This window comes from Pipistrellus hanaki (assembly GCF_964339955.1).
Source record: "Pipistrellus hanaki genome assembly, chromosome: 2".
NCBI lineage: Eukaryota > Metazoa > Chordata > Mammalia > Chiroptera > Vespertilionidae > Pipistrellus > Pipistrellus hanaki.
The window spans coordinates 129,909,825-129,925,242 of record NC_140504.1 but is presented as its reverse complement, the minus strand read 5'-3'; the positions used below and the strand labels follow the sequence as shown (position 1 = coordinate 129,925,242).

Sequence of the window (15,418 nt, the reverse complement as noted above, 5' to 3'; positions counted from 1 at the left end):
ATGTTTGCAATCACCCTTTCGAACAAGATTCCAAAGATGCAGCTTCTGGGGTTGCTGCGGTCCAACATGCTATTGGTAATATTGCATGCATGGAGCTCTGGTTAGACTGTGCTGATACAGGTTCAAACATTCCTCTGGTGAGCCTATGTTAATGAAAACTCTCCTTTGGACCACTGTGGTAGAAACCTTGTGGCAGAGCCAAAAAGCAGCCTCATGCATATCTGCAACTGTACATTTTTCAGGCATTACATTAGGTTTTCTTATACAGTCCCCTATTAAAATGGTTTAAATTCCAACCAAGCCTTGGGAAACAGAGCACATACTATCTCAAGCCTATCCACAGCATCTGGCAATGAGACCGGAGTGGTCAAATGAAAAAATCAAAAGTAGTTCCAACTCATGCTGGAGAGGCAAATTAAACCTTACCATGGGATCAAGGGGCAAAGCCTTTTGTTATCATCGATTGTGAAATTCCTTATGACAATTTTGATTTTACAAAATTAGGTTTTGGCCGTAGCCCGCAGGTAATTCTCTATTGCATTCTGGATTAATTCAGCTTTATGGCTAATTCCTGTCAAAATGACAAAGGACGATTGATTTCTTTTGGTGAGGTATCCTTATCAATAGCAATGTCGAGGGACTGATTGATGGGGTGTTAGAGGAAAGGACCATTAATTGATTTGTAATAAATAAAGCAAAATCTCTACTTATGACCAGCAATTGAAAAAGGCAGCTCTTTTTTCATTGGTAAATGTTTTTCATCTAAAATGTATAAAGCAGTCCAATTCAACAATCACTCAACTTATTAATATAACAGCTTTATTAAAGCGATTCCCACTGACATGGCCCAAGTTAAAGGCCACTCAGCTCAGTCATCATAATATTAAATAAGAAAAATCTTAAAAGTCTCATGGAAAATGTCACTCAAAGTTACACTGTGGTGTAATGGAAAAACCTGCAACTCTGGAACCAGATGATTCAAATTCCAGTTTGGCACTTATTATGCTTTTTCCTAAAATTGTCTGAGTCTCAGTTTTCTCATTTCCAAAATTGGTAAACCCCTACTTTGCAGAGTAATTGTACTGAATGAGGTAATAAATGTAAAATGTCTATTACATAGCATAGAATATAATAGTTGCTCAATAGCCAGTTTTATTAGTATTATTGCTTTGAACAAAACCATAAGAGCAAATGATTTTATCTTTTGTCTGTGTCCATATAAAACTAACAGGGCAAAGTAAAAAATTCATGTAATGGGCTTCAATTATGCTCTTCTTTACTTTAAATAAAATAAATAAAAACCCAGCATTTTTTTTAGCAATAAAATTATATTATTAGAATATTCTTAATAATATGTATATTGGCTTTTTGTGTTGTTGATTTTGCTTTCATAAGGGAACTATAAGCAGCACTGGATTTTTAAATGCATTTATAATATTTAGGCATATGTTTCTAAGGTCTTCCAATTACACGGATTTTAACTATTCTTAACAACAGTAAGCACAGCTCACAGCTGCTTGGGATCTACCACCACCCTCAGCAAAGATGAGATAAGCAAATGTGACTGGACCTGGACTCAAACAAAAAGTTGATTGCTCTTGAATTTCCCTCTTGTAAATACTGAGGGAGAAAGAGAATTCATGCCAGCAAACTGGAGATGAGGAAAAGGAAAAGAAAGAAAAACACAAAGAGAGAATGTCAATACTACACACCACCAGTGCTTTTAGTGCTGATCCTGGAAAACACTCTTGGCAAACTGTTCAAAGAATGGTTGTAAAAACCCAGAAAAGAAAGCGACAATCCTGGCACACAGTGTAGGTTTAACGGAGAAAAGACAAACCTCATTTCTTTCTCTGACAAGGCTAGTAGGTTAGCAGATCAGGGATATTAGCTGGACAAAATATAGTTGAACTTGAGTAAGAAATCTAACAAAGGTTCTCATGCCAATGCAAAAAAATGTAAAAATGTGGGCTGAATTCTAGGGCACTTAGTTACACTAAACATTTGAACTCATGGGCATCATCATCCAATAATTGCCATTCTGTGGAAGTTCCCTAGAGATATTTTGTGTTTGGTCCTGTTGCTTCACCATATTTTAACCAATGACTCTGAAGCCTATGGAATAATATTTATCATATTTTAAGATTGCATTGTTTTTTTATCCCAGCACCCATAGGCGCTATTACTCTTACCTTCATAATTATTCAATGAAGGAGTTTAAACATTTTATTTTCCATTTCACAAATGTGAAAACTGATATTGTAGTTAATTTACTCATTTCAAATAACAGAGCTAGAAAGTATAATAGTAGAGCTGGGATATAGCCTCAAGTTTTTTGACTTCACATTTTGACCAAAGCCTGGGACAAGAAACAACTACAGATGCTGGATCCAAACAGACCTTGACAAACAGAAGTGAGGGGAAATATTTGAGAAATGACATGAATAGAGTCCCAGATGGGTACCATTTTGTCATATAGGTATTCTGAAATATTCAACACAGTGATATTTGTGAAATGGTAAATTTGCTAATCCAAGATCCATTTTATATCTAGAGTAAAAGGAATTATAGTTACCCCTTCACTCCACTGGTCAAAATCCACCTGGGCAACAGCACTCTACATTTTGGGTAAATTATAAGAGAAACAGAAGATAACTAGAAAGCACTTATCGCAATGATGAAGGAAAAAGAAATCATATCATATCAAGAATACTAGAAGAAATGATAGGTGTTAAATTACAGAAAAGGCAACAATGCCAAGGAAAGAAAAGAAACCAACAGCTATCATTAAATATATGTCACATGTTAGACTACGTATGTCATGAGAGGGGAGAAATAGACCAATAATTTATTATATTTTGTTAAGGAAGTGACATAAATCACTGTGAGTAATTTGTGAAGGAATTTATTAAATAAATTAATTCTTATACCAATTGTAGGAGTTGTGTCTGTTGTTTGGTCAGAAATTGCTATAGTTCAAGTAGGTGGGCCATTGAGAAGAGGTGCTGTATATAAAGTGGAGATGAAAAAGGAAACCATGTCTCTAGCCAACTATATCATGGAAAAGGTACCTTTCCTACAAATCTGCACACTTTGTCCAGGACCTGGAGAAGCCAACAGAGAAGTACAGGAGATGGAGGAAGGGAGAGCCAAGTGCGGCCCCACACCTGCCCTGGGCCCAGAGATAAATGATAATGCATGTGAGCTGCAAAGAGCCTGGCTCCCTACACCGATCTTCAGGGCTTGAAAACTAGCTGGCACTTCTCTTCGGCATCCAACACCTTACACGCATTTCTCTTGTACCCAAAATTAACCAAGGACTACACGAGGGAATTGTGTGAGAAAGGGATTCTGCAAATTACAGTTTTAGTTTAACTAAATGGGTACAGTACAAAGTCGCCATAAATGGAAACTTGACAGATTTCTGACCAATATAAGCATGTGAGGTATCCAAAGACTAAATGGACTTAGGAAAGTAGTAGAATCTCTGTCATAAATTATATAAGCACTGGATATATAGTATATATAGTATAACTCCATAACTCCTTTGGAAGAGATGTTATCAGTATAAAAAGTGATTCACCCATCAGATGTGATAGAAGATCCTTTTCCACCTGGCAGGGGTAGATGGAACCATTATCCTTGTACAAGCCATACGATGTTTAAATGAACTATATGCTCATGGTTTGGACATGCAGCCATTATATAAGAAAACAAATCACAGAACCTGAATTCCAGAATTATAAGATTTAGAGTGCATCAGTAGTGACTTATAAAATTCAAAAATATTCACAGCAGACATAAAGGAAGATAATTTCTTTTTCAATTTAATGTTATGTAGTTCAGATTCCCCAACTACATGGGTATCACCTGTGAAATGTATATTGTTGCTTAGGTTATAATATGAAAAACTTAATAACATTTCTGATACAAAAAGGTACAAATGGTGGCATCTTCCCATGCTTTCAACTCATTGGGGCTGAGGCTAAAGGCCGCTTCTTCCTCTTTTACTTTCTCCAAAGAAACTCTAACAGAAAACATCTTTTCTTTCTCCTACCAGTACCCCCTGAACTAGACATAAGAGTACAACAACAGGAGGAATAATCATGGAGGCAGCTTGCACCTAGAACTTGTAAATCGTGCCAAGGGGCCTGCCCTTAGTTCTCACCCTGATCAAATGTCAATCAAGCCTGGACTTCCAAGATCCAAGGCAGGAGGCAACAGATCCAAGTCAACCAAATGGAGCGTTATGGCAGCCTACAAAAACAACAACAACAAAAAACATAAAATATTCTCCAAATCACGAAGGAAAAATCCATATTTGAGCATATGTTCAATTGCCTAAGCCAATAATTTCTAAACTTGAGAAGTTGTACATGCCCTTTGGCACCTAAATATCATATTCTTGGATCAACTTTGAAAACAGTTTCTTTATCCAACTAATTCACAACTACTGAAGTTTTTTGCCCCACAATATCTTAACTTCAGAACTTTTACAAGCCATTTCACATGTTAGATGCCGTCTTACTTTTTCATTTTAAAATGTAACCCCTTCTTCTATTTCTTACCCTTCCCAGTATGTTTCTTTGTCCCAGCTTCCTTTGGTCAACAAACAAAGGCAAAATTCACTAGGTTAATACACATAGTGGGGAGGACAAGAATCTAACTTAAATCAATACTACCAAAATCAAGTTTGTGGTATTTTTCCACAAAATGTAGTCTAACAGCTTACACTAAAGCACTTCAAATACCTCCTGCTGGTGTCATTGTACCAGCTAATGCCATATGCATAGAAGTCACCAGCCAATGCATTCAATGCTAGCTAGAATCTGCACATTAATGAAATTCCCTACTAATGCTACAGACATGCCCACAGCTTTACTTCTTTTAACATGATATAAATACATTTCAGGCTCTGAGTTTATGACCTGTGCTGATTTTTTTTTTTTTTTTTTTTTTTTTTTTTTTGATGGCTGAGTTATGCCCACCACGACAACATAACATCCAGGCAGCAACCCCAAGGGCAATGTGAGGAGGATTTTCTGATTATGTCATCAAACAGGAAACCTCATGGAGACTCTGGGATTAATGTATTTTCCACTGGAGCTGAAAGCAGGCAGGATGTAGTCATTCGAAGAGAGAGAGGGAGAGAGGAAAATGTTGGTAGGGGCAGAGGTAGTGTCTTTAATATGACATTCAAAGAAATCACTCATATTTATTTACATCTTTAAGCCTTCAAGCAAATAACAATTTTAAAACTTCAGTAGAATGTGGTAATAAGCAAATTATATAAGCACTGGATATGAATGCACCCCACAAAGAGTTTCTCTAAACCATGGCACCATTCTTGCTCCAGATGGCATGGAAAATAATTCATAAATGACAAAAGTTCAATGGGTGGACGGCAGCTGTTCGGTCCCAGCTCTTTGGCCACCCACTTCAGTAGAACTGAAAGCTTTCAATCAACTCTTTTCTCTCAACGGGGCTTCAAACAGCATCAGAACATGTGTACAATGTGTCCTCAGAAAGTAGTTGGCCAAATATGGAAGATTATAAAATCAAGTTAAGTAGAAATGAAAAATACAAATACATACTGTTTTCTCCAAAATCCATAATACCAAGCAGGGACTAATTACAAAGGATTTTGAGTTTTGCATGATTTCCTTTTCCCACCCCCCTTCAGATGTACTCACAACTTCCTCTCATGCTGAATGAGAAGCATCTAGAATTTTGACAGTATTATTTTAATAATAAATAGTCAATATTGTACTTGCCTCTCTCCCTTCATTTACTTCTAAACTCCTTACAGTAAAAAAGCATTCCCTTAACATGGGCCAACGACTAGTTTGAAATCTGGTGTCACTGATTTTATATTCTGGTCTGAGCCTTCAGCTGAGGTAAATACATTAGGACCACCATACAGCAAAATAAACATTTTCCATCTTTTTATTCCAGAAAGATTGTTCAGTTGCCATTCGAGTATTTTATTTATTTATTTATTTATTTATTTATTTATTTATTTATTTCATTTTGGAGAGTAAAGGAGCTGGAGAGAGATAGAAACATCAATGATTAGAGAGAATCATCGATCTGTTGCCTCCTACACACCCTCTACTAGGCATCAAGGCATGCGCCCTGACCTGGAATGGAATTGTGACCTCCTGGTTCATAGGTCAATGATTAACCACTGAGCACACCAGCCAGGCCAAGTCTAAGTAAATCATACACACACACACACACACACACACACACACACACACACACACTCACATGCCCATGCACAAAGGTGAATAGAAATAATTATATTAGCTAAATTATTTGAGTTAATTAAAACCAAACCAGATTATAAAACAAATACAACCTAAACAATTTGCCACTTTTGAAAGAAACAATTTCAAGCATGGCACGCATAAGAGCTGAGGTTATGATTTAAGCAGAGAAAACGTTTAGGAACGCCAATATGGTGAAGCCATATGCTGGATCAATTCTTTCGCTCACACTCTTCATTGACTATGAAAGCTTTCTAAGGGTTAACCTGACCAGTTTGAATTGAATAGAATGTGGAAGGATGATAAACAGCTGATACCCTTGTAAGCTGCCAAACACAGTAAGCCAAGATTACATCACTGAAGGCACCAGCACACCCACTCACTCCTGCGTTAAGTCCTCTCCATTACACAGATTTCTGAAGGGAGGCGGGTTGCTAGGGCACTAGAGATGAGTAACATTTCCTTCTCCCTTGTACTATGCATGGGACTGGTGGGAGGAAAAAAGGACAGAACAAAATCAGAACAATACCTTAATAAAGCAAAAAGTATCATATTAAGCTAACCTATAGCATATAATTTTAAGTGAAGATGTTTATGATCACAAAATATTTTAAAGAACAACCAGCACTGAAACAAGTTTTTCTCCAAGTTCATGTTACTTTTCATATAAGCTCTTGGAGGGCTGCTTGTCCAGCCATTTTTTAATATTAGCATTGAGATAATTGGGCAATTTGTCATTATTTTTACACATTATTTTATTTGTTAATAAATGAGAAACAGAAGAATTAGAGAAAATTGGTCAAATATTGTATGCTTGCAGGGAGCAAGATCAAGAGAAGTAGTAAAACCAATAATCTTCTAATCTTCTGTATCTTTTTTCAAACTCATGTTTTCTACAGTTCCTGTTACTAGAGATTAAAAATCAGAAATTAGAGTTTTATTCTCAAATAAGTAAAGGTATTTGGACACCTACCCAGAGCTGGGCAGTAGATATGAAGATCTGGCAAGTGTTCAAATTATTCTGAAGATACTATAAGGATTAAATTTCATGCCAAAGAAATTTTATTCACTGTGCAAAATGTCTAGTTAAAAAAATTATTCAAAACTCGGGACTGAATACATTCAATCAAGCTGTCAAAGAACAAAGACCTGTTGTCTCTTTTCTTTGCCTCAAGGAACTTGGACAGACAGCCACCAGACAGTCTGCTGAACTCCATGCGGCCTTCAGGAGTGAATTTCAACAGGACAATCTCTTGACTACAAAATGAACATAAACAAGTAGTTCAGTAACTTAAGTCTCTCTGTGTTAGGGTTTTTACACCAAATTAGTTTGAGTCTGTGGCTGCTCCTTACTAGGTCCACTCACCAAAGATACAATCTATCAAAACCAGCAGCACAATGATTTAATAAAATTATAGTTATTTAGAATACCAATTATGAAACAAGGTGAAATTACAGTGGCCAATGTCATTACATGTACTAAAGCAAACAACATAATACATAGCTGGCTATGTGGAATTAGAAAACTCTCTCAGAGTTTACAAAGCATACTACCCATACCAGAACCTCTACTGGCCTTGAGATCTGGCTACCTTTTATGGCAATAACCTAATTCATGCTGTCTTAACCAAATAAACAGATTAGTAAAAGCAAATCATCACTACCCACTTCAAGACTTACCATTAAGCTACAGTAATCAAGACAGTGTGGTACTGGCAAAAGAAAAGAAAAATTAATGCAACAAAATAGAGAATCCAGAAATAACCCCCCCCATAAATATAGTTAACTAATCTTTAACAAAGGAGAAAAGGCAATACAGTACTAGTAAAACAAAGACAGTCTTTTCAACAAATGGTGCTGGAACAACTGGTCATCCACATTCAAAAAAGAAAGAAATGTAGACACAGATCTTATACCTTTCAGAAAAATTAACTCAAAATGGATCACAGACCTAAATGTAAAATGCAAAACTTTAAGAAGATAGGAGAAAATCTAGGTGACCTTGGGTGTAAGGATAAATATTTAGGCACAACATCAAAGACACAATCCATGAAAGAAATAATTAATAAGCTTGACTTCAAAAACATTTGCTCATGAAAGACAATGTCAAGAGAATGAGAAGACAAGCCACAGACTGGGAGAAAAAAATTGCAAAAGACATAACCAGTAAAGAATTGTTATCCAAAATTGTTACCCAAATGAATTGTTATACAAAACAAAAAACAAAATAACAACAAAAACCCACCTCTTAAAACTCAACAATAAGAAAACAAAATGATTAAAAAAGTAAGACACTTCACCAAAGAAGATAAAATAAGTATATGAAAAGATGCTCCACATCATATGTCATGAAGGAAATATAAATGAAAGCAATGAATTAACACTACACATCTATTAAAATGGCCAAAATCCAGAACCACCAATTCCTAACAAGGCTGTGGAGCAACAGAACTTTCAAGCATTGCTAGTAGGCGTGCAAAATGGTCCAGACACTTTGGAAGACATTTTGGCAGTTTCTTATACACCTAAACTTTATTTTACTGTACAGAAGTGGTGCTCATTAACATTTACTCAAAGGGGTTTTAAATTTTATGTCCACACAAAAAAACTGCATACAGATGCTTACACAGCTTTACTCAAAATTGTTAAAACCTGGAAGCAATCAAGATGTGCTTCTACAAATGATTGGATCAAAAAACGATGGTACATCTACACAATGGAATACTATGCTGCCATAAAAAAGAAGGAATTCTCATCATTTGCAGCAACCTGGATAGAACTAGAGAACATCATGCTGAGTGAAATAAGCCAGTCAATGAAAGAGAAATACCACATGACCTCACTCATTTATGGATTATAAAGAACAGTATAAACGGATGAACCAAAGGACAGATATAAAGACAGTAAAGCAACAAGCAGACTGTCAAATTACAGCCGGGAGGGTAGGGAGATCTGAGGGAGATAAGATCAACCGAAGGACTTGTATACATGCATATAAGTACAACACAAAACTCTGGGGAGGGAGGGTATGTATGGGAGGGGGGAGCAATGTTAAAATATGTACACAGATAATAATTTAATAAAAAAAATTAAAATTAAATAAAGAAAGATGTGCTTCTATAGGAAAATGGGTAATGAAATTGTGGTATGTCCATACAATGGATTACTATTCAGGGCTAGAAAGAAATGAGCTCTGAAGCCATGAAAAGACATGGAGGAAATGCATATTACTAAATGAAATAAGCTCATTTGCAAAGGTTACATACTCTACGATTTCAGCACTACAACATTCTGGAAAAGTTACGACAAAACTATGGAAACAGTAAAAAGATTTTGGGTTGCCAGTGATTGGCGGCGTGGAGAGGAAGAAAAGTTAGAATGCAGAGGATTTTTAGGGCAGTGAAAATACTCTTTATCCCATAATGATAGGATATGATCATATCTTTGTCCAAACTCATAAAACATCCAACACTAAGAATTACTAATAATGTAAACTATGGCCTTTGGGTGATAATGATGTGTCCATGTGGGTTCATTGATTGCAACAAAGGTACACTCTTGTGGGTGGTGTTGAGTGTTGAGAATGGGCGAGGCTGTGCATGTGTGGGGCAGAGGGTGCAGAAGAAATCTCTGTACCTGCCCAAGTATCATTTATTGTTTGTTTGGGTATTTTTTGTTTGTTTGTTTGTTTGTTTGTTTAAGATAGAAAGATTTTATTTATTAATGACTGTAACTGTATTTCTTTAGATACAGGAGTTTTGAACTCAAATACTCAGGAGAAAACAAGTTAAGATTGCATTATCCTGAAACTCATTACCAGTAACATATTGCAAAACAAGAGAGCTTGGAAGGAGTGTGGAAGGCAAGGGCAGTGAGAACGGGAAGATAAAGAAAAGGAATTAAGTGATCAAGTGAATTTCTTTTTCCCTTTTTTTAATTTTTTAATTTAATTATTGGGAACTATCAAGTCCTTGCAAGCAGAGCTTGTTTCTGCAGATTATTTTCCAAATGTTTACAAAATGGAACCAAAATGGAGAATCCCTTGAAAACCTGAAGAGGAGCAACATTAAAAGCTACAATTACCCTGTAGCAAGGGTTCCAGCCTTCAGTTGCCAGCCACTCCCTCTTCCTGTTCCCAAGAGTCAGCGGGATGAAAATGTCTTCCCTGAGATTTTCATTTCTATCGTCTCAGCATCTGGGTGTGTGTGGCTCAGCACCTTAAGGAAGCCGGATGTTTTTGCCCGTGTATGTGTGTGAATGCAGGCCTTAGGCACTTGCTGTGGCAGTGCAGGTAGGCCCGGAATGTGTGCATCAGTTGATGGTGTTGTCTGGAGCGCTGGCATTGGTGTGGCGAGGGAACAGCATGAAGGTGATGTAGCCAATGTTGTCACCCACAGCAGCATCGGTGCCTTTCAGTTCCCGAGGCCAAAGAGGACCTGTGGGGCCATATGGCTGGCTCTGTGCCCTTCTTTGAACTCCTGCATGAACACCTTTCCAATGACCACATCGCCATCATCCTTAAACTGTGCTGAAGACCACTGTGACTCTGTCCTTTTTAGACTCCACATACATGGTCTCATCATCCCTATAATGGATAACTGCCCTGTTCTCTCCTTCCTTAGCCTCTTCTTGGAACTGGAAGTATTTCTCAAAGACAGAAACAAAGCAATTTCATTTCAACATACCAGCCTGATGCACCTGGGATCCTTGGATGCAGGCGGAGTTTCAGGGTACTGTAGCAAAGAGACATTGCATCCTGATTCTAGATTTCCCATACACTCTCTTTAGTAACTCATCAGCACCATGTGCCTGAAGTTCCTTGTAGAATTTCAAAGAAACACTGACCACCACTTTTGTCTCCATTAGGTTTGGAAATATGAGAGAGGACCCCATCAAAATCTGCAAATGTTACTTGTACTGCTTCTGGTGTGTTTCCAGAAGCTGCATTCTCGAACTTGAGCATGAGCATCTCCTTGATGAAGCAGTTGCTCACCTCCAGCAGGATCACGCTGGCCCCAGATGCCTGAACCTGCTTGCGGAGCCACCTCACCCACAAGCCCTGCTCCTAAGTTTTGCCATGAACCCAACTCTGCTCTAAAAAGTAGTATTGCTTTTAAATTATCATAAACAAATAAAAAGTAATTTTTTTAAAAAAAAAACAATGTAAAGGACCCTAGAGCATCACTGTCCAATAGGACTTTGGGGATGATAGCAATGCTATGCATCTACACTTTCCAACCTAGTAGTCTCTAGGAATTTCTAGCTATTAAGTATTTGAAATGCAGTTATTTTGACTGAGGAGCTGAATTTTTAATTTTATTTGATGTTATATTTTATGTTAAATTGACACTGCCTCATGTGGATAGTGATTTCCCTACTGGACAGCACAGCTCTAGAAGGCTCACTCAGTAGAAAATAAGTCATTTTTTGAATCTGGGTTCGAAATATGTAATAGAAAAATAAATTTGCAACTGCAATTACAATTTAGTTTTAACAGTCCAAATATGTAATGGGCTTTATAAAGCAGCTACTTTAGGAACCAAGGTACAAATTATAGGGGGCATCAATCTTTAAAAAAAAAATAGTCTGTATTCTAAAATGTTGTGTCTGTAATTTAAAATACTTTAAAATAAAAGAATGATTTTTAAAAAAATAAATTACAGTATTTTTTTCATATAATACTAAAATCTTCTAAGAAAAAAAAAGACAATAAAATATTGTAAAAATGATTATCGGGTTGCTCCATGATTATTTTAGGAAGAAAAAGTACAATTGAAAAAATATTCATTTCACACTACTGTTATTACTTGCCCCTGATTTTAAGAATAAGATGATAGAAAAGGCCTTTGTCTAGCACTTTGCAATTTGCATTCTTGTGCCTTGATAGACATAACAGTGAGTTGATTTTGTCAGGTGTAAACAGTGTGTTCACACTTCCAAGAGAAGTGTGCCTTCATTATTATTCAACATTTAATTAAGTCATAACACTGGGAGAGATCTGGTAGGGTTTTAGCACATGCAGAGCTTGAACCTATAAACCATACTCCAGCAGATTATCTGGTCTTGATATGAATGAGCCCAGTGGAAACAACTGAGGATCAGTGGTCAAATACAGTTAGACACAAGTGGACAGTGGATCTACCAGTCTTTGTGTGACCACTGGGACGTCACATCTCCTAAATCTTCAGTTTTTTTTATCTCAAAATGGAGATAATAATACTGATTTAACACTAAGTCATCCTAGAAGGAAGACCGAGCAGATAGAAAATAAACAACAAATGTCTATCTATTAGTCACATTATAATAAGATCATCTTTGACTACTTCAAATTATAAAAGCTGTGGGACCAGCCCGATTCCAACCCACTCCTTAGCCATATCTGGATGGGTAGAATCCGATCATCCAGGTTTGGGAGATTTTTAACTTTTTATTATATAGAACATGCATCTTGTTCATTTCTTGACAATCAAGACACTGCTATCTTTAACAGAGTGAAGACAGTAACCCCTTCTTTCCAATGTTTACCAACATACTGTTTCTATTCCCTCAGATGTTGCCAGTCACTAGGTTTTCTTTTGGAGGAGAGATCAGTGAAAGCAGAAGTGAACACGAAGTCATAGACTCTGAAAAATATTAAGCGAAAGAGACCTTAGAAACCATCTCATCTCAACCTCTGATTTTGTGTGTGTGTGTGTGTGTGTGTGTGTGTGTGTGTGTGTGTGTGTGTTTTGAAGTTAGACACTAGGAGCATTAAATGCCTGTGCCAAATATCAGAGAAATTATATTCCAATCCTCTTCCTATCCTACAACATTGCATCAAACTTTGACATCAGTCCTGGCCGGTGTAGCTACATGATTAGAGCCAGCTTGTACACCGAAGTGTGGGAGGTTTGACTCCCCAGTAAAGGACATATATCTGGGGTTGCAGGTTCATCCCTTATCCCAGGCCAGGGCAAGTACGGGAGGCAACCAATGGATGTATCTCTCACATCGATGTCCTCTCTCTCTCTCTCTCTCTCTCTCTCTCTCTCTCTCTCTCAGGATGAATGGGAAAAATATCTTCTGGTGAGGGTTAACCAAAAAATTTGACAACAATATTTACTTAGCACTTGGAGTTCAATGAATCTGGTGTGCATAAGGTGATAATATCAATAATTAAATTATAATAAACTAGAGGACTGGGGCACAGATTCTTGTACCTGGTGGGTCCCTCAGCCTGGCCAGCACTCTCTCAAAATCTGGGACCCCTTGGGAATGTCAGACTGCCATTCAGCCTCATCCCCGCAGGCCAGGCCAAGGACCCACACCAGCATATGAATCCATGTACCAGGCCTCTAATATGCATATAAGATCTTTGGTTAATCTCTTCCTGCCCTCCCCCATCCCAGCTTTCGACACATCAGTCTGTTCCATGTTTCTATGCCTGTGTGTTGAGCATCTTCCCCCTGTGGTCAGTCCATGTCATAGCTACTGGTTGAACAGTTGAACGCATCTGGCGTGGAAGGGCAGGTTCCAGCTGACCAGGGGCCCTGGGCAGCACCTGAGCCCCCAGGCTCCTGTGCACCCTCCTCGGCCTGAGTCACGACACCTAAGTTCCCACACAGAGATGCGATGGCCAGATGCCACAGGCCAGGGCACAGCGTGGGCTCTGGGACACCCAGTGGCACCACATGGAAGCCAGGCAGGTAGCATGCTCTCTCCCAGCAGGCCTCACAGACTGGCTCCTGTGAGAACCCACAGGGAGTCCAACCAGCCCCTTGGGTCCCAGTGGCTTTGGCCCCACTCACCTAGAAGACACTGCATGGGCACCTGAGTACAGGGGCCTCCCTGGCATGCAAGCCCTGGCATACTTGAGGAGGGTAGCAGGAGGAGCAAGAGTGAACTTGGAGGACACCCTTCATTTTCACCACACCTCCATCCCAGTCACTCCTGCCCCAGAGAGCAGGTGAGAGGTCAGAGTGAGTCACTGACACCCACCATGTTCTGTGCTGCCCACTGGTGGACAGCTCACATCATAGCGAGCAGTTGAACTGGTCTCCCAGTTGAACTCCAGGTCCAATGACCACCCTCACAAATAGGCAATTCGCATATTAAGCTTTTATTATATAGGATGATAATGTGTATCCAAAAATTAATACCAACCATTGTCCTTACTAAGGTTATGTTTAACCTTTTTAAATATTTATTTATTTGTTTATTTATTTATTTATTTATTTCATAGGATGTAAGTGAATGTTCTAGGTCAGTGGTCAGCAAACTCATTAGTCAACAGAGCCAAATATCAATAGTACAATGATTGAAATTTCTTTTGAGAGCCAATTTTTTTAAACTTAAACTTTTTCTAAGGCTACTTATTCAAAATAGACTCACCCAGGTCATGGTATTTTGTGGAAGAGCCACACTCAAGAGGCCAAAGAGCAGCCCAGATGTGGCTCACGAGCCACGATTTGACGACTACTGTCCTAGGTCAATCATTTGGATGAAAACATGGGAGAATGTAAAAAGCACACAAAAAAGGAAAAATGATATATCACCTGCTGGATGTTAAAAGACAAAGTCAAAGTCCGAGATTGTATTGCTTCAATTTCCCAACAAATTATTTAGAAACTATACTCAGGTGCCTCTGTGCTTATATTCAATATAAACCTAAAACCGTATGGACCTGCTGTAGATCTGAGATCCTTCCACTAAGTAAGCTGGTTCTCAAGAAAGTATAGAAGAAAAAAAGTCAAAAAACAATTATTATCTTACTTGTAAACATCTCTAGTGAAAAAAGTTTAAGGGAATGTTGAAAGTCAATGGCTAAAATACATTTCAGATATTACAAATGATTTTTTTTATATTTTTGCCATTGTTTCTCATAGCCAACTCAATTAAACTGGCTGCCCATACATCTTCTGATGGGGAAACAAGAATGAAAAATGGTTTTACATAAAAAAGAATCTCGTGTGGCTGTATTAGTCCCACTGACAGGCTTTGAGTTTTTCCCTCTCTTTATTACCCTTTCTCAGTAGTAACACATTCCACAGTATTCAGATCACATTAGAAATCTCATTTTCCTTTTCTGATATCTATAGCAAAGTTTCAAGTACCTAAAATGTTGGGCCACCATACTGGAGAGTGGTAAGAGCACAAGCTTTCAAATCAGA

At 37.9% G+C, this 15,418-nt stretch overlaps 1 protein-coding gene across 23 annotated transcripts in view; it reads right to left on the bottom strand.

Annotated features, from left to right (window-relative positions):
• The window catches only part of LOC311616575 (uncharacterized protein), a 413,605-nt gene that overhangs the window by 137,897 nt on the left and 260,290 nt on the right, over positions 1-15,418 (bottom strand). For 15 of the 23 annotated variants that reach the window (XR_014793916.1, XR_014793917.1, XR_014793923.1 and 12 more), the window contains one exon: positions 4,169-4,257. The exons of 5 other annotated variants lie outside the window; for them this stretch is intronic. The gene's annotated coding sequence lies outside the window, so the exon portion shown is untranslated. Of the gene's footprint in view, positions 1-4,168; positions 4,258-6,532; positions 6,757-7,418; positions 7,527-7,949; positions 7,982-10,954; positions 11,003-15,418 lie in introns of those variants that run through there. 3 more of the 23 variants (XR_014793939.1, XR_014793943.1, XR_014793940.1) reach the window with 3 other exon arrangements.